The 22,828-nt window shown below is 49.6% G+C and overlaps 10 non-coding genes across 10 annotated transcripts; all 10 read right to left on the reverse strand.

The window, feature by feature from the left end:
- Positions 1-5,004: 5,004 nt before the first annotated feature.
- Positions 5,005-5,076, reverse strand: TRNAQ-CUG (transfer RNA glutamine (anticodon CUG)). The gene has a single exon. It is a non-coding gene; the product is annotated as a tRNA-Gln (tRNA).
- An 11,589-nt stretch (positions 5,077-16,665) lies between these two features.
- Positions 16,666-16,737, reverse strand: TRNAE-CUC (transfer RNA glutamic acid (anticodon CUC)). The gene has a single exon. It is a non-coding gene; the product is annotated as a tRNA-Glu (tRNA).
- A 76-nt stretch (positions 16,738-16,813) lies between these two features.
- TRNAQ-CUG (transfer RNA glutamine (anticodon CUG)) lies at positions 16,814-16,885 on the reverse strand. The gene has a single exon. It is a non-coding gene; the product is annotated as a tRNA-Gln (tRNA).
- A 5-nt stretch (positions 16,886-16,890) lies between these two features.
- TRNAE-CUC (transfer RNA glutamic acid (anticodon CUC)) lies at positions 16,891-16,962 on the reverse strand. Its single transcript has one exon. It is a non-coding gene; the product is annotated as a tRNA-Glu (tRNA).
- Positions 16,963-21,934: 4,972 nt separating this feature from the next.
- Positions 21,935-22,006, reverse strand: TRNAQ-CUG (transfer RNA glutamine (anticodon CUG)). Its single transcript has one exon. It is a non-coding gene; the product is annotated as a tRNA-Gln (tRNA).
- A 5-nt stretch (positions 22,007-22,011) lies between these two features.
- Positions 22,012-22,083, reverse strand: TRNAE-CUC (transfer RNA glutamic acid (anticodon CUC)). Its single transcript has one exon. It is a non-coding gene; the product is annotated as a tRNA-Glu (tRNA).
- Positions 22,084-22,161: 78 nt separating this feature from the next.
- Positions 22,162-22,233, reverse strand: TRNAQ-CUG (transfer RNA glutamine (anticodon CUG)). The gene has a single exon. It is a non-coding gene; the product is annotated as a tRNA-Gln (tRNA).
- A 5-nt stretch (positions 22,234-22,238) lies between these two features.
- Positions 22,239-22,310, reverse strand: TRNAE-CUC (transfer RNA glutamic acid (anticodon CUC)). The gene has a single exon. It is a non-coding gene; the product is annotated as a tRNA-Glu (tRNA).
- Positions 22,311-22,388: 78 nt separating this feature from the next.
- On the reverse strand, positions 22,389-22,460 carry TRNAQ-CUG (transfer RNA glutamine (anticodon CUG)). The gene has a single exon. It is a non-coding gene; the product is annotated as a tRNA-Gln (tRNA).
- A 5-nt stretch (positions 22,461-22,465) lies between these two features.
- On the reverse strand, positions 22,466-22,537 carry TRNAE-CUC (transfer RNA glutamic acid (anticodon CUC)). Its single transcript has one exon. It is a non-coding gene; the product is annotated as a tRNA-Glu (tRNA).
- Positions 22,538-22,828: the final 291 nt, after the last annotated feature.

The raw sequence follows: 22,828 nt of genomic DNA on the forward strand, positions 1-22,828 counted from the left end.
TGAATGCTGAAGGCGACTGGCAGCAGCTGTTTTTTTTTTTTTTTAGCGCGAAGAGATGCCCGGGACGCAGACCGGGTGATTGTCGCCTGAAAACGGTCCCCTGCGTTCAGTTTACGGTCACACCCACATGGAATGTCGCGTGCAGACTTCTCATAATGACAGCCCGACAGAACGCGAACAAGCTGCAGACGTTGATTCTTGCACTGTTCGCCGCGCGACTGAAGAGTAAACATGCTTATTAAGAGACGCAAACTATAACATTTCGATGCAGAAATGCAATACTAGCCGCGCAGCCGATCCGTCGCCGAACTTTTCCTGCTCCACGGCCGCTGCGCATCCCTTTGGCCCATATCTAAATGCGATAAACTTGTGGAAACTTGTGCCGCTGCCTATCTTCAGCCTTGCGGTTCAGCCACCCGCACCACAGCTCGCCGGAATATTGCAAAATGCGTTCAAAAACGCTCAAGCATGGCACACCCAAGGCACACGGTACCGGCTTTTGCCTACACAGCGAAAGTCACTGCTGACTCCAGCGCCGCCGCATCTCCGTGACGTCACGGCCTGACGCTTGTCTATACGCACTTTTAATCATTTGTCCGTTCAGGGAATACTGACATTGCACTTTGTGTTTGCTTTTCCTTGTGAAGCATACGTGGGCACATTTTTTAATATTGAGGAAAATTCAATTGGTGCAACACCAGCCCCAATACGCCCGAGATCTTCTTTGAGCTGTGTGGAGTCGGTTTCACAGGACACTGGTGTTTTTAAAATTTATGAAAGCACGAAAGATTTATGTTTCACCCGTTGGGCAAAGAAATAGTGTCTCGTTACACTGGGACTGGAACGAAACGCTAGCCAAGTTCTGTAGTGCTGGTTTTGCTACAGTCACAAAATATTAATTCAAATACCTGGCTAGGGGAGCCAGAGAAAATTATCTGTTACCTCAGGTCAATTAAGAAATTTTTTCTTGTTCGCGTTGTCTATTTAATGCATGGTGGAATATTTTCCAAATTCTTCAGAACGCGCTTTGGCTGCATCATTGAAAGGTTTGTTAAAGTAGAATTTTTGAGCTCTTCGCAGTTCCGCGTTTGGTCAGTTTCAGTACATAAATATTTAAAGCTTACCTGGGTCGTTCGTCTGCAAGAGCGCTCCGAAATGAAGCTGTCATTACAGCTATCATTTTTATGAGCTGTAGTCCCAGACAAGGTAATTATATTTTTTTCATAAGGCTGACACTCTCCAATCGGAACTAGAATGCGTAAAGATGGCGGGTATTTAAAAAAAAATTCACACTGTCCGTCAATACTGGAAGCGCTGTGAAAAAAGGGGAACCAATTTGGTCCGCCTATTCTTGTGCGGAATGCTTTGAGGTTCTCATTTGACATGCACCTGTTATTAAAGGTGCACTGAACTCGTATTTTCACAGCTGTAACTCGATCTACACGTTCCGAGCGTTTTTAGAAACTTTGAATTATTGCCCTGTGCGACCGATTGCCCTAATTTAAATCCCATTAAACGTCCCGTCTCGCGCCTTTTTTTTTTTAATTCCCCACAGACGGTGGGAGGAGAGAACCAACCTTTCAACCAGCCCCGTGGCGGCTTGCCGCTCTGCTTTCGGCGGAGTGATAAGTAGTGATCGGCGAAAGCAAAGAGTCCACACGTATTTTTATTTCCATGGGCCTAATTTCCAGCCGTGTAGTCTCTGACTAGATCTATTTATTCACGGAAACCTAAAAGAAAAAAATAAAAGCGAAAGCAAAGCCGCCAAGCATCTGCCTGAAAGGCACCCCATGCGTTGGTCGACTCTTCCCACCGCCTGCGGGGAATTAAATAAAAAAGGCGGGAGTCGGACGTTAATCCAACTTAAATTAGGGAAATCGGCCGCACAGGGCAATAATGCGAAGTGTCTAAGAATGCTCGGAACGAGCAGTCCGAGTTCCCGAGGCAAAATACGAGTTCAGATTCCTCTTCAGTGCACCTTTAACTCTAGTAGAAACACGGTAGTTGAACGGAGGTAACCTAGTGGCACAAAATATGCCCACTGGATTTCATCGAGTATGGTAATGTTTTCAAAGTTTGGGGAAGGCTGGAACACCACAAGCTCGCAACATAAAAATGCACCTCCTGTTATCAAATGCAAATGATTTTTTTCGCCGTGATTTGATAAGGGAGAGGGGCGAAAACCATTTTAAGCAAAAAAGGGTGAGAATGGGAAATGCGCGGAGAACGGAACTGGTGCAAAGCTTTTGGAAACTCTTTCAGTTCAACGCAGAACCCTAAATCAACTACCATTGCAAAGGACACTTTTATTTGTGATTCTTTTTGGAGCCAAACATAATGTGTATACGGTAGTGGTTGGACAGCGACGACGATGGTATGGCTGCTGCTCACATTTGAGCTGAAATCACGGATGAAGCTTGAACTGCACCCGAAGCTGGTCATTTTGCACGTAGCCCTCAGCGATCAGGTCGTTGAGGAGAGAGTACTTAGAAGAAAGGAAGGCATCTTGTGCGTGTCCATACTGAGGCCTCTGGCAGCATAAATGGCGACCATTGGTACGTTCTAAAAGCTCACGTTCACCTCCATGTGGATGCATGACAAAAAGTTTGACTGTTTTCTTGAACGGCCACCGAATAACGTCGTCCATGTCTCCCCTGTGCAGACAGAAACGTGCGCGAAGCGTTAAAGCTCCGCCCACATTGTACAAGCGGAAACCAGGAGACATGCAGTTATCTCGCAGGTATACCGGTTCGCATTCACAAAGTGCCCAAACTTCCTTTAGCACAATTGTTCGGAGCGTTTTCACACATTTAACAAAGAACTCGCAGGCTGCATGTTGATCAAATGGCATGGGCACTACCTTCTGCACGTAGCCCGTTGCACTGTCCGAGGCCGATGAATGTTGATCAAATGGCTTGGACACTTCCTTTTTCATGCCGCCCTTTGCACTCTCTGAGGTCGATGAATGTCGGTAAAATGGATTGGGCACTACCTTGTTCCTGCGTCCCGTTGCACTGTCTGAGACCGATGAATGTCGGTCAAATGGCTTGGGTACTTATTCATGCGGCCCGTTGCGCTGTCTGAGGTCGATGAATGTCGGTAAAATGGATTGGGCACTATCTCCTGCACGTGGCGTGTTGCACTGTCCGAGGCCGACGAATGTTGATCAAATGGATAGGGCACTACCTTGTTCATGAGTACCATTGCACTGTCCGAGGCCGATGAATGTCGGTCCAAAACACAATTGAAGTCTCCCAATAATATGAGCACTCGACTGCAATCAAGGAACGAGGCTAACTGTTCAAAAAAACCCCACCGTTCCTTTTGTATCGTGGGAGCATACAGGACAACAACCCTCACCGCGAATGTTTCATATGTGAAGTCACACACAATAAACCGCCCCCTTGCACAAGTTATTTGTTCCTCTACTATGCCTATGTTTTTCCTCAGGAAAAGACAGCATCCCGCCGACAAACCAGCCGCATGGCTTACACAAACATTGAAATGTGACCGAAAACCAAGCACCATGTTATCTGTTTGCTGCTCTTCCTCAAATTTTGTTTCTTGAATAGCCGCGATATCTAGATCTAACTCCCGGAACAGTCGGTTCAACTGCACTTGCTTACGCTTCGAGGCAAGCCCTCGTACGTTCAGAGTGCCAACTTTTAGCGGTTTCTTCAAATAAGCCGTAGCGTGCGCACAGCAAACAAACAACAGTGACTAAAGCTCACTGTTTCGGTCTCTCGTCGCGAGTGAGCGACGAGGACCGCGACAAGGCTAACTTGCCTTTCTTGGCTCCCTCCTCTCTCCAATGCCTTTCTAGCCGACGAAGTTCTCGTTCCGTGGCCGGTGCCTTTTCGTAGTCACGAGGTCGCTTAATGGAAGCGACTGTCGCATCCATCGGTGCCTCAGAGTCGTGGTCGCCTGAAGTGCTCTCCCTCGTTGACTCTTCTGGCGCCGCAGCAGCATCCGCCTTCTTGCCAGTCGTTTCTGCAGCGGGGTCACCTTGTGACTTCTCGTCGCCAGCAGGCAGCTCCGGCTGCTGGGAAGCAGGGCCGTCGCTGAGTCCTGAACGGGGCGGGGCTCCGGCGTTCTCCAGTTCCTCCTGGTCCATGAGCAGCTCGCTCCCGTCGTCTTGCGCCGGAGCAGTACCAGTGGCCACACGCGCATACGTGCGGACGCATCCTTCCCGTTCGTGTCCGAAGGCGTGACACAAACTGCACCTTGGCGTGCGGCAGTCGCGTCGAATATGCCCCGTCCTCTTGCACCGTAGGCATATTGGTGGACGTCCAGGCACCACCACTAACACTTGCCCTCCGTAAAACTTGAGCATGTGGGGCAAGAGCCCCTCCTTCAGAACCATACGCACCAGACGGGTTGTCGATTCGACGTCTTCGAAACCAGGACTGTTCCACTGCTCGCGAGTGACGTCTGTCACATCTCCGAATTCTGCAAAAGCTTTCTGCACAGATTCATTCGACACGTAGAAGGGCACCCAGTGCACTCTGAAGGCCAACTCATGTTTGTTGGGGTCAATGACCGCACATTAGCGTTTTTTCACTTCAAGTGCTCCTTCTGTCAGCAGTCGTTCCTTCGCTACCGCAGTTTTCAGCTTCACCATCCACACATACGACATTTGAAAGGCCCCAATGCCAGCCACGAAAGGTAGAACACCGACAGTTTCCAAAGGCTCACGGAAATCCTGTATGCGATAAGGCCGCCCGGCAATATCGCAGTGAAGGAAAACCGCTGTCTTCATTGCGTCTCCCGAAGGCAGCGTAGGCAAAGCTAAGCGATAGCCCTCTGGTGGGCGTCGCTTACCGAAACCTCGTCCAGACATGACCGATAACGAAGCGCGCTCAGAGCTTCCCATCACACGACCATCGCCCACGGAAGCCGGCAGTGGAATGCCAGACCACGCCGGAACACGGTGAACAGCAGCAAGAGGACGCACAAGAAGCGCGGATGGCATTAAAACTGGCAAAAAAAAAGAAAAGGAAGAGGAGGTCTCACCGAGATTTCAACTCGGATCGCTGGATTCAGAGTCCAGAGTGCTAACCATTACACCATGAGACCAAATTTTCCTACGCCGGGAATCGAACCCGGGTCTCCTGGGTGAGAGCCAGGTATTCTAGGCACTAGACCACGCCTTTTTTTTTTCTTTATTGCCTGGCTTTGACACAGAAAATTGGACAACACAAAAAAATCAACAAAAGACAAAAAACGCTATGTACACACGACTTGTGGTCAGCCAGCATGAATCTGGCTTCGTCCAATTAAAATTCACGCAACGTACAGAGCGGCTCTAGTCTTGAGAGCCACTCCGGAGGCTCCGCAGCGGCTTTCTGAATGGCCAGAAACATGTCCATACTTTCGCGAAAGTAAATTCTGGCAGGTCTTGCGTCTCTGTCACAATGCCAGCCTGCCATTCTGGAGCGCCATATACAGTGGAGGCCCATCAGCATTATTAAATCGAAAGGCACCCCATCCTCATTTTCAACACATAAGTACCGGATGCCATACGGGCTAAGTGGAAATTCTTTCTTTAAGGTTCGCTGCAATACATCCCAAAAATAAACCCCTTCCCAACAGTGTAAAAATACATGGTCTATTGTTTCCGGCTTTCTGCAAATTAAACAGTGAGATCCCCAAGGTAAAAATAATTCCTTTCCCTCTAAAATTTTTTTAACCGGTAAGGTTCCGGTGTGGAGCTTAAAAAAGAAGGTTTTTGTTCCTGATGGCACCTGCATGTTTTTAACTCTCTTTAAAACATCTTTGCCTTGGCCTCCACTGTACAAGGCCCTGTACAAGGGCACCGGGAAAACTACATCGCACAAAGCACGGTACAGTTTCTTTCGATTCAGTCGACAGAAAGTCATTTGAAAACCGCGCGGAAAGAAACCTTACACTGGCTACGATTTCCCGGTAAAAACCGGTGACTCTACTGTAAACATCAGCAGTTCCGACGATGTACTCTGGAAGCAGATGCCGCAGCCTAACTTGGCATACGGTACGCAAAAACGGGTCTCTTGTGTCCCGAAGAAACAAAAAACGATTGACCAGCTGTCTCAAAAACAAATGGCCCAGTCCCAGCCCGCCGTTTTGAACCCGTCGGAACAGGTTGGTCCGACTGCAGCGCTCCCATTCAGACGACCAGATAAAGATGGCGAAAATTCTGTGTAGCTTTTGAATACTTAACCGTGAACAGTGCAACACCTGCATGACGTACCAGAGCCTGCTGATAAAGAACAAGTTGCAAACAGTGGCTCTGGCGAAAATGGACAAGGTCGTTCCTTTCCACTTATCCGCTCTCTCCCGTATCTCTTTAATCTGTGCTGTCCAATGCTGTTCACTGTCACGGTAAGTAGCGAGTGGAACGCCCAAGTATTTATCTGGCGTCGTCGTCCAAGGCACGCTGGCAAACCGCTCAGGCGTAGATGCCCACCCATAGAGAAAGATATTGGTAAAGAGCGGACACTCGGCGAAATCTGGCCCCAGGAAATGACGCGAATCCTCCTCCTCCAATAGATAATCTGCCGCCTCCAGGATGGCGCCACCAGTCTCTAAACGCGCGCGCGCGCGCGCGCGGTCGGGTAGCCGGCGCGGCGGCCAGTGATGCCAACCCTAGGGATTTATCCCTAGATCTAGGGGTTTTTTCTTTGCTTCAGGGATCTAGCGTCTTTTCTGTGAAATCTAGGGATTTTGAGAGGCCGTAGAAATGCTACTCTAAGCGGCTTAATGGCAAGTGTATTTGATTATTTTGCTCTTGGAACAGAAAAAACTATGAAAAATGCTAATTACTACTCCTTTATTTTTAGTATTCTGCCGACCCGAGAGAGGGCGAAAGCAGTTCTGCAACGCGAAATTATCGGCTGCTGCACAGGGAGGAAAAACGAAACTATGTGAATTTCAAACTGTTTAACGTGCGTGCCATCTCTGGCGCTTCGAGTGACTGCTCCTCTACAAAAGACGAAGTTGAATTTTGACTTGTGCCTGGATCAACGCGCTACGTTTACGCTCACCGCTTACCTTTACCAAAAAGCGCCACAATTGTTCGCATTCTCCACTTCATTTAAACGTGGTGTTCAACCAAAAAAACACATTCAGAGTTGTAAGGAATCACTTGCTGATTTTGTAATTACCAATCTTACGTCTGTATCATTGTTCTGTAACTATAACAAGATTACATTTTTGGTTATGTCAGTTTCTCGGGACGTCAATCCTTAGTAGCTCCAAAACTATGTGATGGTCTTTGATTGCGACTATGATTAATAAATAACTGTGCGGTGAGATATGCCATTTCACCGCTTCTGAATGTTCTCTATTACGCGAGAAGAGGTCTTTCATTAATTCAAACATTTTCTTCTTTCTATGTGCCTCTTAAAACAATCCTTAAAACAACCCTTAATGGTGTCTGAATAAAATACTTTCATGTGTTGACGGGGCTTAGCAGAAAATGCCAGCTCTTTCAACTTGGTATCAACTGCATTTATTTTTCAAAGGGCTGCATAGGTTCTTTTCGCGTAAAGATAAGCCGGCCGAAAGAGCAGCTCAAAAGCCGGTGCGGTGAAACGGGAGTCGTCTGCGCGTGAGCGTCGTTGCTCACTACCTTTCTCTCCAGTGATCACACGTCTCTGTAAAAGCTGGCGCCATCTGTGGGCCCTCTATGTAAGGTAAATCTACAAAAAAAAAACAAAAAAAGGTGCAATTGTGGCTAACACGCTTTTATTTATGTCTGACAAAATGTATAACCAATGGACGAAACAGTGAACTGCGCTGAGACTTTGTTAAAGCTAAAATGGTCTCATTAACAATTAAACAATTATAGACTAGGAATTTTTCTTCAATCTAGGGATTTTTGGAGGTTCAATCTAGGGAGAAAACGTTGACATGAGTTGGCATCACTGGCGGCGGCTCAGACCCATCCGAGCAGCAGACAACGGAGCATCGTGGGGGCTGTTTTGTGCGCGTGAAAGTGTGCGGCGTATTTGTTCGTGCGGGCAGACCGCAATTTTTTTTTCGTCTCTCTTTCCCTTCGACGCAGAACTCCTCCTGTTTATGACGGCGGCAAGGTGAGAAATGTTTATTTGTGGAAGTACGCTGTATTGCATGCAATTTAGTCAGCCGCGCCGGCCGCCGTTGCCTGTCTGCAGTTCGTGAAGCGGCGCGCTCGCTCTGTGGCCAGCCGGCTGTTGTTCACGGCATTCTTGCAGTTTGTGACAACGTCAAGGAAGGAATGTTTTGTTTTTGCAAAAGTACGCTACATTTCGTGAAGCGGCGCGCTCGCTCTGTGGCCAGCCGGCTGTTGTTCACGGCATTCTTGCAGTTTGTGACAACGTCAAGGAAGGAATGTTTTGTTTTTGCAAAAGTACGCTACATTTCAAGCACTTTATGCAAAATTACGCTGCATTTCGAGCACTCTAGCTTAGTACGCCGGCGCAGTTGTGAAGGGCGCGCGCACGCTGTGTCATGCTACGCCGTGACGGGAGCGGCGGGAGGAATGATGCTGCATGATGCAGCCTGGCCGGTCGGTGCGTAGAAACAAAAAAAAAAACCTGCCCACGGCCTGTGGCCCGACGCGCTCTGCCTAGCGGTTTGTTTTGCTTGGTTTCGCGCTTTCTCGGGACGTCACGTTTTTGTATGGCCCCCGACAATATGTAACTTCTTATGGGTGACATTTGTCGGTGTAAGGTTAAAATGTACTTTTTTGAAAGTGGGCGAACGGCGAAGATGACCGTTCCCGCGCAGCAAGTACGGGACCGTAGTTTTCAAGACTAGTGGAAAAAAAAGATGACGCACGAAAAGCTCAAAAACCTTACTCTTCTAGTACGTATGTATGTATGTAGTACGTGTGAAAGAGTCCGTTATCTGCGCTCGTGGAAACGCACATTTCGCCCGTGCATTGACAACACAGGGATGCGCTTTTGAAAACCGGCAAAAAAAGGCAACGCGTCGGGCTTTCTAAACTCTAAAGAGCTTGAAAACCAAGAACTGTTGCGCCGATAGTTTAATTTTCTATGCTTCTTAAAACATACGTTGCACCCGTGTATTTCTCAGTGCTCCTAACACATTGTGTACTTCTGGTTCGTAGTCCGTGTTGTGGCCGTCTTTGTACGAAATATTCTCGAACATACCGCGTACTCTGCTGTCCACCTAGGTTTTAGAAGGTAGACAATAACGTCGGGGAATGTAGAAATGCTTGCAAAAAGCTGATTGGTATCTGCCGTGTAGTACGGTATGTGTATTGTACTTTGCGCAACGACGTTCAGCACGCGAGTTTCGCAAAAACATGTTTACTCCGCTCGTAATTTCGTTCCCTCGCCGCTTTCGCACCTTTTCACTGTTTACAGAGTTACAATATAAGGAGACTGAGAATGACCATACTTGCGAATTTTTCAGGTGATGCCACCCGTCGGCAACACCTGCTGTGTGCCGTGGTGCCGCAACAGGATCACCTTGAGCAGGAGGCCAGGAACCATCTTCCGCATCCCACGGCTTTGTTTATGTTGCACAAAATAAATGTTCTCATTTCACACAAAACCTGGTGTCTTTTGTGGAGTGCTAATATTTGGCAAAGGCTGTGATGCAGCTGCGTTCATGGCTGGTCAAAAGCACTCGAAATCTATTTAATTATACGCTGCCAACAGCGCAGCGGGGCGCGGCGTATGCTAACATTCAAACCGCGCGCCCTGAAACCGGAACCGGAAGTCGTCCCAGGCAGCGAGGCGCAGCGCATGCAGCCATTCAAACTACGCGCGCCTGAAACCGAAACCGGATGTTATGAGACTCCGCCCGCTTGGTGCGCTGCAGTCAAATGGGCCGCTGGGCCCTATGGGAGTGTCCGCTCTTTACCAATATCTTTCTCTATGGCCCACCTTCCGTGCCAAAGCCCGAGGCACTTCGACCAGTTAACGCCGCTTCCAGTAGCTTAGCTTGGCTGAAAACTCGTACACATTGAACGGCCTCGCTTATGCCACCCTCGTCAACGGAAAACACAGCAATGTCATCAGCATACGCCAAGAGCTTTACTTCGGCTGCTTGTAAAGTGAATCCGTTAATACTCTTGCTGTTCAGTATCTTTAAACAAAGGGTCTCCACATAAATACAAAATAAAAGGGGGCTGAGGGGACAGCCCTGGCGCACCGAACGCTGCACGCTAATGGGGGCCCCCAGACTCTTGTTAACGATCAATCTCGTCGTGCAGTTCCGGTATGCCAGGGCCACACCCTCGCGGATAACAGAACCAACATTAACATGGCCTAGTACTGAAAACAAAAGTTCATGGGCAACGCAGTCAAAAGCCTTTTCTAAATCGATCTGGAGAATAGCCACCTGACCATTAGTGTCATCACAGGTTTCTAGGACACTGCGCGCAACGTGAATATTTGTAAAAATAGACCGCCCTTTAATCCCGCAGGTCTGATGCGGACCAACTAATAAATGAATCACGGTCTGCAACCTTCGTGCCAAAACTTTCATGTAAATTTTGTACTCCACGTTAGTGAGTGCTATGGGTCGGTATGCTGTTACCATTCGTAATCTGTCTATGTCGTCCGTCTTGGGAATCAGCACAGTATGGGACGACCCATAGGACGGAGGCAGTGCTTTTACTTTATAGGCTTCATTAAAGATTACCTGCAAGACCGGGGAAATTACATTTTTAAATTCTTTGTAGAATGCCGCGCTGAACCCGTCCGCTCCAGGTGACTTACCAGGGTTTAAACTGTCTATTGCTTGCTCAACTTCCCCTTGACTTATCTTCTGCTCTAATCTGTCTTTTGTTTCGTCATCCAGACGCGGCATCTCGGCTAGAAACGCCTCCTTAAATGTGATAACATCTACCGGATGCGCTGCGAAGAGCGCCTGGTAATGCTGGAAAAAGGCTGCTTTGATGTGATCGATGTCCGTTTTTGAAACACCTCCCCATTCTATTTCGTTAATGTGATTTCTTTCGGCGCGGGCTTTTTCTAAACCAAGCGCTCGTTTCGTTGGCGTTTCCCCTGCAGCCATGTCTTCTGCCCTTGCCCTCACCAATGCTCCCCGATAACGTTCTTGTTCGATTAGCTCTAGCTTTTGTTTGGTTTTTCTTATATCCTCTATCCATTTACCAGGCGCTCGGCATTCCTGTTTTATCATCTTCTGAAGCAGTGCCTTTAGCTCCATTTCCTCTTTTTTTGCTTCATGACGTATACAGGTGGCTCTTTCTATTGCTTTTAATTTTAAAGTTTCGTTAGTGAGCTCCCACTGCTGCCAAAGCATCATGTTACTACTTGGTTCTATTTTTGCTATTTCTTCCCTTACAGCTCGGTTATAAAATTCGTCCTGGAGTAGCTTGTCATTTAACTTCCACATTTCCCATGAAAAACCATTCCCCTTCCTAATGAATCCTATGCAGCATTGAACCAAACAGTGGTCAGAAAATGAAACCTGCAGAACTACAGAACTATTGCATTTAGGTACAGTTTCCGCGGATGCATAAATTCGGTCTAGCCGTGCGTGACTTGTGTCCTCGAATCGTGTGTACCTTACAGCACGCGTTCCTTCAAGACACTCTGCTACATCCTCGAGGTTGCAGTTCACAATCATTCGTAACAACACTTCGGTACTTTTATCTCGGAAACCTCGGACGCTTGTCTTGTCGCGCGCGCTAAGGACACAGTTGTAATCGCCCATAACAATCAGCTGTCTGTCCGTGCGAAGCCGTTCTTCTACGCTTTCAAAAAACGCGGCTCGGTCATCAACTACATTAGGTGCGTAGAGGCAAACAATGCGCCAGTCTATGTTACAGAGCGAAAAATCGATAGACACGTGTCGACCCGACAAGCCCGAATGATGACCGTGTACAATCGCCCAATTTTTTAACCTGAACGCGCGAGCATCGACCGGCCAGTCGATAAAGGCCGATTCACACGACGGACCGTTCGTCCGCGGCCCGCGCAGTACGTGTGCATACGTCAGCACTTTGAGAGGCGCGCTGGATGCATGGATGGATGGCGGCCGACAGCGCGCCCCTCAAAGTGCTGACGCATGCACACGTAGTGCGCGGGCCGCGGGCGAACGGTCCGTCGTGTGAATCGGCCTTAAGCGCCGTATAACGGAGCACAGCGGCGAAGTGTGCGAGAATACGCGCGTGCGCGCAATGCACAGTCCAATGCAGCTTCCCTCTGCCAGGCTGTTCCGGCAACCGGACCCCACCCCACCTGCTTTTTTGTCCGTTATCGCCTTTCCTTCTGTTTTCTCCACGCCACTGACAAAGGATTAGAAAAGGCAACGTGGTACCGCCTTCTTTTCTGTAGGAGAGGGAAGTGTGAATTGATAAGTGAAATAATCCGATCAGATGTCATTGCTATCGCGCTTCACAGTATATAAGGCCTTGCATCCGCTTTCTGGAGTGTTTGCTTCACGCAGCATCAACAATGCCTCCTCGGGTGCCAGAGGAAAAGAGAGTAGCTGCAGTACGCATGTCTTTGAGCGGCACATCCCAAAGAGAGATCGCGATGGCTTTGGATTTACATGTAGCGACAGTGAACATGATAATTTGCGCGTTTAGAGACGAAGGGCGCATAGGTGATGCAGCAAGGAACTGCGTTCGGAAGACGACAGCAGAAGAGGATGCCGCCTTGGTTCTCGTCGCCGAGACTAATCCCTTCATGACGGCTGGCCAGGTTAGAGATGCGGTTGGCCTCGATGTCAGCGAAGAATTGGTGAGAAAACGGCTTTTGGAAGAAGGCCTGAAGAATCGAAGTGCTGCCCAAAAGCCGCTTCTTTCCGACACAGCGAAAGCAAAAAGACTGGATTTTGCACAGGCCCATCTGCACTGGACAGCAGATGACTGGCACAATGTCGTCTTTACCGACGAGTCCACATTCTGCACGCAGTGGGACCAAAAACTCAAAGTATACAGACCAGACCTAACGAGGTTCGTTTCTTCCTATTATGAATATTTAGTTAGTTTGTGCCTGTTTCTATTTTCACAAATTTATTCCTGTGAGCCTTTTCTTGTTATTGTTAATTTAAGATACGTTTGTGGTGTAAATTGCCGCAATTTTAAATTGACTTATTGTTCTCCTCTCTTGTAGGTATGACCCCCGATACGTCCACCAAGTAAGAGCCAGTGGACGCAAAAGCATCAACGTTTGGGGGATTGTAACCAAAGAGGGCATTGGACCACTACACAGAATACAGGGCCGATTTTGTACCGCCTCCTACATTAATATCGTCGAACAGGTGCTCCTGCCTCATGTGCTCGACGGTCCTTTCAATGACGGCTGCTTCATCCTACAGCAGGACTTGTCCCCCGTGCACACGTATCGCGCTGCCAAAGGCCGCCTGGAAGAACTCGGAATCATGACCATTGACTGGCCGCCACAAGGAGCGGACATGAATGTAATTGAAAACGTGTGGGGCCTAATGAAAAAGAACTTATCAAAAATGGGGCTTCACAACGTGAGCTGCGATGAACTATGGCGCAAAGTTGAAGCCGAATGGGAGCTGTTGAAAATCGACCACAACCTCGTACCAGCGCTGTACGACTCTCTTCCGCGACGCATCGCAGCGGTTGTTCAGTCTGCTGGAGCCTTCTCCAAATACTGAAGGGCAACAAGCGAGTTGCGACACCCGGGACCCCACAATTTCTCAAGCAGCTGGAATTACCAAAATCTCTAATACCCCTTGGTAACCAGTGCGAGCAAAGGTATCCTTATTGAGGCGTTGTTTTTCTTCTGGTTTTGCTCTCGAGAAAAGCAATAAATTTATTTCTGGTCAGACATAGGCAAGGCACGCTATTCTTTGCAACATCGAAGTTTCTAATCAGCAGGACTTCCAGCGGCAGATATCTTTTTTGCCGCAGGAAATTGCCGCGTGAGCCGTAGGGAAAATAAAAATAAAAAGAAGTGCTGATTCGCACGTAGTGCAATCAGCCGGTGTATGTCGCATTCCATCGAGCCCAAGCGGTGCCACTTGACCCTTTATTTATAGCGTGATGGCAGCGTTCAGAAAAGAAAAGACGAAGACGATAACGGTGCTCGAAAGGGGGTGGGGTCCGGTTCCCGGAACAGCCTGGCAGAGGGCAGCTGCACTGGACTGGGCATTGTGCGCACGCGCGTATTCTCGCACACTTCGCCGCTATGCTCCGTTGTACGGCGCTTATCGACTGGCCGGTCGACGCTCGCGCGTTCAGGTTAAAAAATTGGGCGATTGTACCTCTATTCCCGGCAACTTCTTAACAAAAAGAATACAGCCAGCCGATGTGCCTACAGCATGGCTAACGACGGCAAAATACCTAGACGTGAAACGTCGCACCATGCTCCCGGTCTCTTCATCACCATCGACTTTAGTCTCCTGCACTGCCAGTATATCAATATCTTGCTCCGTTATAAGTCTAGCTGGCTTTGTTTTCTTTTACCTGCCAGGCCTCTAACGTTTAGGGTGTGCGACTTTAAACGGAGTTGCAGAAGCCATTTTAACTTAGGAAGAAGAGACCGAAAGCATGGTGCTTACCTCTCGCGTCCAGCATGTCGCTAGACGATGCCGTCGCCGCCGGTGTCACCCGGCGCGAGCACGTGCTCCTGGTCAGGCGGCGCCTTGTCGCCGCCACGCTTGTCAGTCGGGACCTTTGGGCGCGGCCGCAGGCTGGGCCGTCGCGCTTGCGGCGTCTTTGCCGGCGGTTCCTCCACGCTGGGCTCTGCTTCCTTCTCCCCGTTGGCCTTGGTCTCGGCGTGCGAACGCTTCGCAGGTGTAGTCACGCCGACGTTCACGCGGGAGTCGGCCTTGTCGTCGTGGCTCTCGCTGGCCGCCTTGCGTTCCACGTCCTCGTGCACGGGCGGGCTCGCTCCATCTTTGGGCGTTTCCACAGGCGTCGAAGGCGAGTCAGCAGCTGGCGACCCGCTCTGCTGTGCGACAGCCGTGTCGGTGTTGCTACTTGCAACAGCTGGCTGAACCGCCACCCCGTCCGTTTTGCCCGCGTCGTCGATACCGCTCGCTGCTTCCTCCGCTTCGACGACGTCCATGAGCTCTGCGGAGTCGCTCGCCGCTACACGGCCGGTAGCCGACGCGTAGTTGCGCACGCAGTCAGCCTCGGAGTGTCCATAGCGACGGCACTTTGAGCACCTTGCAATCACGGCGCACGTGCCCCGTCCCGCCGCAGAGCAGGCACTGCATCGGCCGCCCGGGCACCACCACGAGAGCCAACTCGCCGGCGACACGAACCTGGTGGGGTAGGTCATCCACCTTCATGCTAGGCTTCATCTTTAGCAGCACGGTCCTCGTGGTGGACCCCTTCTCCTTCATGCCGGCGACGCGCCACCGCTCCCGGGTGACCTCGGTCACGTTGCCGAACGCCGCGAAAGCTGTCCGGATGTCCTCGTCGGCGACGCCGTGCAACATCCAGTGCAGGCGCAGCTTCAGCTGGTGGTCTTCTGGGTCGAAGACGATGCAGCGGCGTCCCTTAACCTCGAGCTCCTTCATGGCAGCCAGTTTCTTTGCGGCATCCCCACTGCTGAAGGTTACCGCCCACACGTGGTTAATCTGGTACGCCCCCAACGCCACGACGTCGGGGAGCGCACCCACGTTAGCGAGGGCGTCTCTGAAGTCTTCGACCCTGTAGGGTCTCACACGCACGTCGCCGTGCAGAAAAACCGTGTTTAAAACAACACGTCCGGTGGGCAGGGTAGGCAGAACGATCTCGTAGTCCTTATCAGCGTCGCTGGCAAACCTGTTTCCGCGGCCGGCAACGGCCGCTATCGCCGCTCCGTGGGAGCCCATGATTCTGCGTCCGTCACGCTCGGTGGCTGGAAGTAGAATGACACTAGACCACGCCGGAACACGGTGAACAGCAGCAAGAGGACACACAAGAAGCGCGGATGGCATTAAAACTGGCAAAAAAAAAGAAAAAAAAATCTCTGCCTCTCCCGTAACCGAGAGTACAGTAAGCATGAAATGTTTACGGGCCTAATGTCATCTCGGTGGACACCCGAACCGCACCGTAAAGCAAGGGAGGAACGCCACCACCCGTTCGGCGCGATGCCTTGCCCTTTGAACGCAGCGCTTCTCCCCCGGGCCCCAGTGCACCTGCGCAGCTTTGCTTCGGTGCGCGAAGCCCCTAAGAGATCACGTACGACAACGAAGTGTACGTGGCATTTATGTGCTTTTTGCACGAGTTATTAGAAATCGGAAATTATAATTCCGTGCATTATCAAACGCACAGCGCGACTGATATCTTGATAAACATTGAGAAGGCGCTGGCAGCAGTTATTTTTTGTGACTCGTTTGGAGACGAACCGTTGCTTGCATGCCGGTCGCGTAGGAGGGCTTAGAGAGTCTCGTTAAATCTCGTTAAGTCTCGTACGGAGCCCGGATGTTCTCGTTTCAGAGCCCGGATGACTGGAATTCAGTGCCCGGATGACTGGAATTCAGTGCCCGGATGAGTGGATTTCAGTGCCCGGATGAGTGGATTTCAGTGCCCGGATGAGTGGATTTCAGTGCCCGGATGAGTGGATTTCAGTGCCCGGATGATGGCTCTCGGTCTCGGCGTGACGTCACCACACTGCCGACAACGGGGGCTAAAAGCATTTCATGCTTAAAAAAGAGGAGGTCTCACCGAGATCTGAACTCGGATCGCTGGATTCAGAGTCCAGAGTGCTAACCATTACACAATGAGAACAAATTTTCCGACGCCGGGAATCGAACCCGGGCCTCCTGGGTGAGAGCCAGGTATCCTAGCCATTAGACCACGCCGGAACACGGTGAACAGCAGCAAGAGGACGCACAAGAAGCGCGAATGGCAATAACTGGCAGAAAAAAGAAAAGAAAGAGCAGGTCTCACCGAGATTTGAACTCGGATCGCTGGATTCAGAGTCCAGAGTGCTAACCATTACACCATGAGACCAAATTTTCCGACGCCGGGAATCGAACCCGGGCCTCCTGGGTGAGAGCCAGGTATCCTAGCCACTAGACCACGCCGGATTTTTTTTTTCTTTATTACCGACTTGGCCGGGCAAACAAAACAAAAATACAATGACATGACAATAAAAGCACAGGTCAGTTTCTAGCTAGTGCACGATGATAAAATGGGTTAAATGATTTTAGTTGGTCGAGGACAGGCAGCCACTCAGGCTGAGGAGCTTGCTGTCCGAAAACTTCCTGAGTATACATGATGCTCTCAATGAAATACTGATGAGCCGGATTCACAACAACATGTTCATGCCTGACATCCATTCGCGTACGCCATAGGCTGTGCATGCAGAGCAACATTAGCAGGTCGCAAGGCACTTCCCCTGGCTCTGCACATGGTAGGAAGCGTATTCCAAAAGGAGTCAGGGGGAAATCTTTTTTCAGTGTGCGCTTCAACACATCCCAAAGAAAAACAGCGTCATGACAGTCGAGAAAGATATGTTCTATAGTTTCCACTTTCTTGCAAATAAGACACTCTACTGACCAAGGTACAAAAAGGCCTTTGCTTTGCAACCATGGCTTCACTGGGAGGGTTCCAGTATGCAATTGAAAAAAGAAAGAACGCACTGAAGGCTTCACCGGCATTCTTTTGACTCTTTTTAGCACATCCCTTTCGGGACCCAGAAGATAAGCACTGCGATAAACAGGCACTGGCAGAAACACATCAAGCAGGTCCTTGTACATCTTTTTCCTTGTTACAATGGTTAGATACTCATCGGAAAATTTTGACCGAAGAATACGGACTGCTGCAACAACTTCTTGCAAAAAAGCACTTAACCCACTCCGCCCTGCAGACATAGATGACACAACATAATCAGGCAGTGATTCTGACAATCGCACTTGTATAACAGTTCGCAGAAAATCATTATCTTGACGCAAGAAAAAGAATCTAGTGACTATCTGTCTCAGAAATAAATTTGACAACCCTAGCCCCCCGTTCCGCACCTTGTGGAACAGATTGCATCGGCTGGTACGTTCCCATGTTGACGCCCAAATAAATGTTGCAAACACTCTGTGCAACCTTTGCACTGAAGTCCTTGGCAAAGTTAACGCTTGCAGAACGTAAAAAATCCTCGCTACTAAAAACATGTTGCACACCGTAGCTCTTGCGAACATGGAAAAGTTATGACCGCCCCATTTGCTTGTCTGAGCTTTGACTCGTTCGGTTTCATGGGCCCAATATTCCTTGCTTTCTCTGTAGTTGGTTAGCGGCACGCCGAGGTACTTTCCTGGCGTGTCTACCCACTTCATTCGACAGAATACTTCTGGCGTGGCCTGCCACTTTCCATGCCAAAAACCAAAACATTTCTGCCAGCTTATCGCGCAGCCACTTGCATCACAAAAATTTACGGCTTCTCTCACCACTTCTTGCACGCTTTCCTGGTCTCTGCAGAACACTGCTATATCATCTGCATATGCCAATACCTTCACTTCATTATGACAAAAGGCGTAACCTCGAATGTTTTGCGTAGTTAACAGCTTTAAACAAAAGGGCTCCAGGTAAAGTGCAAAAAGCAGTGGCGAAAGAGGGCAACCCTGCCTCACTGACGACAAGACAGGAATACTATTACTCAGGCGGTTATTAATTATCAACCTTGATGTACAGCCATCATAAACCATTTTCACGCCATCAGTGATGATACATCCTACATTCACATGTTCCAAAAGCACGAACAAAATTTCATGCACAACTTTATCAAACGCCTTATGCAGGTCCAGTTGCATCATGGCGACACGACCCTCCGTTGCATCACAGCATTCAAGGACACTTCTAGCTACGTGTATGTTAGTAAAAATGGATCTTTCTTTTATGCCGCAGGTCTGGTGTGGGCCAACAAGGGTTTTAATTACTGTTTGGAGTCGTCCGGCTAGCACTTTCATATAAATTTTGTAGTCTAGGTTAGTTAAGCTTATTGGGCGGTAACACTCAACTGACTGCAACCTACTCGGGTCGTCCGATTTTGGGATCAACACCACGTGGGAAGTTCGAAAAGACGGCGGAGTTAACTTTCTTTCGTAACACTCGCTTATTACGCGCTGTAATGCTATTGCCATTTCTGTTTTCAAAGCCTTGTAAAGTGCGGCACCGAGGCAGTCCGGCCCAGGCGACTTGTTCAAGCTCAGCTGCTGTATTGCAGCTTCGATTTCTGCTGCCGTTATGGGCTCCTCAAGTACCTGCGCCAGGTCCTCCTCGACTCTTGGCATTAGCGACAGGAATGCAGTTTTGTAATGTTCAACATCAGGCGTTTTAAGGCTGAACAAGTTTTGGTAATATTCCAGAAACGCCCTTTCAATCACCTCAGATTCGGAAGTTACGTCATTGCGATAACAAATTTTCTTTATCTCTTTCGAAACTGCAGACTGTTTTTCGTCGCTGAGCGCCCTTTTTGTGGGCGTCTCCCCAAGCCAAAATCTTTCGCCGCGTGCCCTTATCACAGCACCTCGATATTTCGTTTCATCTATTAGTTCAAGCTTAGTTTTGGTCTCTTTTATTTCTTGTCTGTACAACCCCGGCTTGACGCCTTCCATGCTGAGCATGAAATCAAGCTCGGTACGAAGTTCCTTTTCTTGCTGTTTTTCTTTACGCTTTAAAACACAAGCTCTTTCTATAGCGGCCACTTTCACGTCGCATTTAAATTGTTCCCATGTTTGTATAAAGTCTGTCTCTTTTTCTAACAAGCTTTTGACTGAGTCTTTTAGTTTCTTGCTAAACTCGTCATCCTCCAACAATGAGTCATTAAATTTCCATAATTCCCAACTAAACTTGACAGTCCTTTTCCTCTCCCCAAGTGTGATCACGACTAAAGAATGATCACTGAAGCTGACGTGCACAGTCTGGTACTCGGAACACAAGGGCACACCCTCAGAAGAAACAAATTCTGTCCAGCCTTGCGTGACTAACGCCTTGGAAATGCGTGTACTGTGCTTGTTCTGAACCTTGCATTATAATGCCAGTGTCTTCCAATTCTGCCTCATTAATTATCTCAGACAGCAGCTCGGCACTCGTGTCCTGCAGGGTTTTGTTCGTTGTTCTATCTTCAGGTCTACACACACAGTTGAAATCTCCAAGCAATAGTACACGCTTTTCTGTCAGCAGGAAAGGTTGAACACGGCGAAAAAAGGCATCTCGTTCGGGAATTCTATTAGGTGCATATACACACACAGCTCTCCACTCTACACCAGAAAAGTAAAAATCGCATGCTACAATCCGGCCACTTTCACAGGAAAATACAGTTTCCACAGCGACTTTGGCGTTTCGAGTTAAAATCAGACACCCTCCCGACTTTCCTTTTGCATGGCACACGCAAACACTGAACTGTGCACGGTAAATTTCTGCCATCGCATCTGTCAACTCTTCGCTTTCAATTTTTGTCTCTTGAACAGCCAACAGATCGATTTCGTTTTCGAACAAGAGACGTTTAAGCTGATTTTGCCTTCTTCGCGCAGAAAGACCTCTCACGTTCAGTGTGGCAATACGAAAGCTAGATGTTAGTTGAGGCGCCATCTAAATGGTTGGGATTCGCCGCTCTCAAAGTGACATCGGTTTGCAGCTCACCTCATCAAAAATCCTTCCAGCTTGCAAAGTACGGCGGTGTCAGCACTGAACCCGATCGAAGACCGGGTTACCAACACGAAGACCCTGCAAGGCACCTCCGCTAAGGCGGAGGGACACCCGACGAAGTCCTACGATCAGGAGGGATGTTCGGCTTGGGCTTGTAGGCCGCACGTCGAACAGGAGGCGCTTTGGGAAGAGGTTCCTCATGGTCCGTCCCGTCGTAGCTCGTCGCCTTGTCATCAGCTTCGTCGTGCGTCCTCTTCGCTGGCAAAGTTGACGCCGCGGGCATCTCCGTGTCAACGTCCTTCTCGTCGGTCGATTCCAAAACCGTCTCAGCTGCACCTACCGCAGCATCATCTGCTTTTCCCGCGTCCGCCTCAGTTCTAGTGTCAGGCACACGCGGTTCTTCTGAGTTGGCAGCCTCATGTTCCGTGGGAAGCGTTGCTTTTTCTGAGGCTATGCTTTTCGGTATTGCGTCTTCCCGACTCTCACGGGTCGCCTCTACTGCGTCGACTTCGTCCATAATGTGCTCCTCAGTAGTATCCCTACGACCAGGACCAGCTACGGTAGCATATGTTCGCACGCACTGGGCGTCGTCGTGGCCGAAGCGACGACAGAGCCCGCAACGTGGCACACGGCACTCCCGACGTATGTGTCCGGTGCCCGGTGCCGCGGCACCGGAGGCAGAGCGGAGCTCTGCCAGGAACGTGGACGAGTGCGACGTCCTCTCCAACACGCAGCTGGTGCGGTAAGTCCTCGATGGTAACGCCCACCTTCAGCTTCAGTGTCACTGAGCGCGTAGTAGACGACTTGTCGACGCAGCCTTTGACTCTCCACTTGTCCCGAGTTATGTCGGTCACTTTTCCAAAAGCCGCCAGAGCTGCCTTCACGTCGTCATCTTTCACGCCGTGTAGCAGCCAGAACAGCTTCAGCCTGACGCCCTGGTTGCATGGGTCAATGACCACACAGCGGTGGTCCTTGACGTTGAACGCCTCCGCCTGTAGCATTTTGTTTTTTCCTTCTTCATTGCAGAATGTCACGGCCCAAACATGATTCATCTGATATGCCCCGAGGGCAACCACTTCCGGCAGCAATGACAGACGCTCAAGAGCGTCACGAAAGTTTTCAACACGGTATGGCCTGGCTTGGACGTCGCCATGCAAAAAAACAGTATGCAAAACGCTCGAACCTGTTGGCAAATGCGGCAAAATCAGCTGGTAGTCCTCGTTCGGTTTGATCGTACTCCTGATACCGCGGCCCGGCTGGGCCGCTAAATCCGCTCCTTGGGAGCCCATGATACACACGTCCGTCACGCTCGGTGGCCGGAAGTAGAATGCCAGACCACGCCGGAACACGGTGGACAGCAGCAAGAGGACGCACAAGAAGCGCGAATGGCAATAAAACTGGCAAAAAAAGCAAAGGAAGAGGAGGTCTCACCGAGATTTGAACTCGGATCGCTGGATTCAGAGTCCAGAGTGCTAACCATTACACCATGAGACCAAATTTTCCGACGCCGGGAATCGAACCCGGGCCTCCTGGGTGAGAGCCAGGTATCCTAGCCACTAGACCACGCCGGAACACGGCGAACAGCAGCAAGAGGACGCACAAGAAGCGCGAATGGCAATAAAACTGGCAGAAAAAAGAAAAGAAAGAGCAGGTCTCACCGAGATTTGAACTCGGATCGCTGGATTCAGAGTCCAGAGTGCTAACCATTACACCATGAGACCAAATTTTCCGACGCCGGGAATCGAACCCGGGCCTCCTGGGTGAGAGCCAGGTATCCTAGCCACTAGACCACGCCGGAACACGGCGAACAGCAGCAAGAGGACGCACAAGAAGCGCGAATGGCAATAAAACTGGCAGAAAAAAGAAAAGAAAGAGCAGGTCTCACCGAGATTTGAACTCGGATCGCTGGATTCAGAGTCCAGTGTGCTAACCATTACACCATGAGACCAAATTTTCCGACGCCGGGAATCGAACCCGGGCCTCCTCAGTGAGAGCCAGGTATCCTAGCCACTAGACCACGCCGGATTTTTTTTTTCTTTATTTCCGGTATTCACATATACGTACAAAACAAACCGCAATCACCCACTAAGTTAAAAACGACCGCACACCTTGTGCGGACGTACTTAAAAGTCCTTCATCGACAATAACGGTTCCAAACGTGACAGCCATTCTGGGACACATTCCTGCAACTTTTGCTCCTCAAAAAAGTCTCTGATGCTTTCTCTAAAATACAGTCGTGCAGGTCTTACATCAGGATCAGCGTGCCGAACCGCCATTCTGCATTTCCAAATACTATGCAGGCACATTAACATAATC

Source organism: Amblyomma mixtum, chromosome 3, assembly GCF_055824585.1.
Source record: "Amblyomma mixtum isolate Tamu chromosome 3, ASM5582458v1, whole genome shotgun sequence".
Taxonomy (NCBI): domain Eukaryota; kingdom Metazoa; phylum Arthropoda; class Arachnida; order Ixodida; family Ixodidae; genus Amblyomma; species Amblyomma mixtum.